This window comes from Hipposideros armiger, unplaced genomic scaffold (assembly GCF_001890085.2).
Source record: "Hipposideros armiger isolate ML-2016 unplaced genomic scaffold, ASM189008v1 scaffold_190, whole genome shotgun sequence".
Classification (NCBI taxonomy): Eukaryota; Metazoa; Chordata; class Mammalia; order Chiroptera; family Hipposideridae; genus Hipposideros; species Hipposideros armiger.
In genome coordinates, this window is record NW_017731540.1 from 360497 (window position 1) to 362972 (window position 2476).

The 2476-nt window shown below is 43.3% G+C and overlaps 1 pseudogene; it reads left to right on the plus strand.

Moving 5' to 3' along the window:
• The first annotated feature begins 747 nt into the window (after positions 1-747).
• The window catches only part of LOC109388304 (gamma-crystallin D pseudogene), a 13651-nt pseudogene continuing 11922 nt past the window's right edge, over positions 748-2476 (plus strand).

Genomic DNA, 2476 nt, shown 5'->3' on the forward strand with positions numbered 1-2476 from the left:
CAGTGAGCGGCCGTCCAGAAGCCAGCGACTGATCTGCCTCGCCCAGGAAGAGCACAATGATGGTGTCAACTTGGGCCAGTGAAGCAACATCTTCCACAACTAGACTTAAGAACAAAAACAACAGCAACTTGTCTGTTCCCATCCTCCCAATTCCCCAATAAAAATCTTTAAAAAAAACACAAACCATATCATACTGATGAGATAATTTAGGAAATGTAATTGTTTTTCAGTTAGAGGATATTTTGTTGCCCTTAGCACTTCAATTCATATAGGATAATCCTGTATGAGTCCTTCTGAATTCATATAGGATAATCACAAGTAAACCCAGATGGAACCACCTTCATCTCAGCAGTTGCCATAAGCAAAGACTACACAATGCTGGGCATGTAATGCATTTCGGGAGAGCTGCATAGGATGAGAAGAGCGCCCTTTGTCTCCAAGGTCATAAAAGCTCTGCTGACTTCAATTCCTTTCACTGGAGCTAGTGAGGACAAGTTGAAAATGCCAGCGAGAATGAGAGCCCCCCGATCCATGGTCCCAAATGAAAAAAAAACAGAGAACATAGAAATCCCCTCATGCACTATTCCCAGGCCCCTTTTATGTTGTTTTTGCCAATACAGCAGCTGTCCTGCTATGTATACCAGCTGCCACTCTTTTCCCCATCACACTGGATGCTGACCATCCGCTATCAACAACCATGGGAAAGGTGAGCCAACAACCCTGGTGGCATACCATGTCTATTGAGTGTCTGCTATGTCTGGGGATGTACCTCCCAGTAGACTGCGTTCTGTCACCTTGTGTTCTACTACAGATCACCTTCTACCAGGACCGCGGCTTCCAGGGCCGTTGCTACGAGTGCAGCTGCGACCACTCCAACATCCAGCCCTACGTCAGCCGCTGCAACTCCATCCGAGTGGACAGCGGCTGCTGGATGCTGTATGAGCGTCCCCATTTCCAGGACCACCAGTACCTCCTGCGGCGCGGCGACTAGCCCGGCTACCAGCAGTGGATGGGCCTCAGCGACTCTGTCCGCTCCTGCCGCCTAATTCCGTATGAGAGCCTTGCTTCAACCAACTGCTGCGAAAGCATCATTGATCCGTGACCACAACTTCCTGTTTATATAAAAGTCAGTTTGTTCCAACTCAGGAGTAGTGTTCACAGTAAGGATAACAATGCCGGACTTTCAAGAATTTAAAAAAAAAAATGTGAGCAGGATCATGAAAAACTGTAACCTCTATTTTTTTCTTACTTAAGGACAACAAATTGTTTTTAGGGTACAAGAAATCACAACATAGCCTCTAAAATTAAATTAGCACCTGGCTGATCCCTAATTTTTAAATAAAAATCACCTTCTTAAGTAAACTAAAAAATCTATCTAGGTCACTCTGTTTTAGTAATAAAAAAACACCAACAGACTATGGGAGAACAATATGGGTCTAACTATTCTAACTGCATTGGTGATTGTTTTCAATGCATTATCTGTAGTGTTCATTAGTGTGTCATCATGCTGATTTAGAAACTAACAATTTGTTTCAGCTTGTGGCTTTTTATTTTCCAGGAGTCATTGTCAACTAGTTTCATACAAGTATCACAGACAACTCATTAATTAGGATTTCATGGGACATGGTCCTCACCAATATGTTGCTTAATGTTTTTTAACCATGTGGAGTTTCTCTTTCTGCATTCTGGTGACACCAAATTATGTGATGTGACAAGCAGATTTAAGAATTGAAACCAGGGCCGGCTGAGTGGCTCAGTTGGTTAGAGTGCGAGCTCTGAGCAACAGGGTTGCCAGTTCGATTCTCATGGACCAGTGAGCTGCGCCTGAGCTAACCTGCTGCTGAACTGCCAACAGGCTGCCAGATGGCTGAGCTGGTGACAGTGCATGCTCTTAACAAGAAGGTTGCCGGTTTGACTCCCACATGGAATGATGGGCTAGGCACCCCACTGTTGGGAGCCAGCTGCACCTCAGTGTCTGACATGGCCTATCACACTGCTATTGTGACAAATCCTGAAGCTCTGGCTGAGAAACAGATACTGCTTTATATCTTAAAAAATTTTTAATTCCCCTTTGGATGTCCCCCAGTAGGATAAAGATCTGACACCCCTTCTTATATTGATTGTTTTATTTACTTTAACCAAATAAGTGAGGATTGGACAAATTACGATAATTCTGTTTTACTGTTAGTTTCTTAGTGATAGATTCTTAGTGATAGACAAGTTATGCACCTTATAATTCTTAAGATCCTGTTTAGCCAGTAGTGTTTGAAACAGTTGTTCAGTAGTAAACATCCTTTAAGTGCCAGGGCAGGAGCTCAGCTCTGGCCATTGTCGGAAGAAATTGAAACATAGTTAGGATAAGTTAGTCATTAGTGAAGAATAGATCCGGCTGTACCCTGTAATAGAAACTCGTGAGGAAGTAAAATTCTGAGAAAAACAAACTTCTAAGGAAAATAGACCCTGGGAAGGAAGGAAC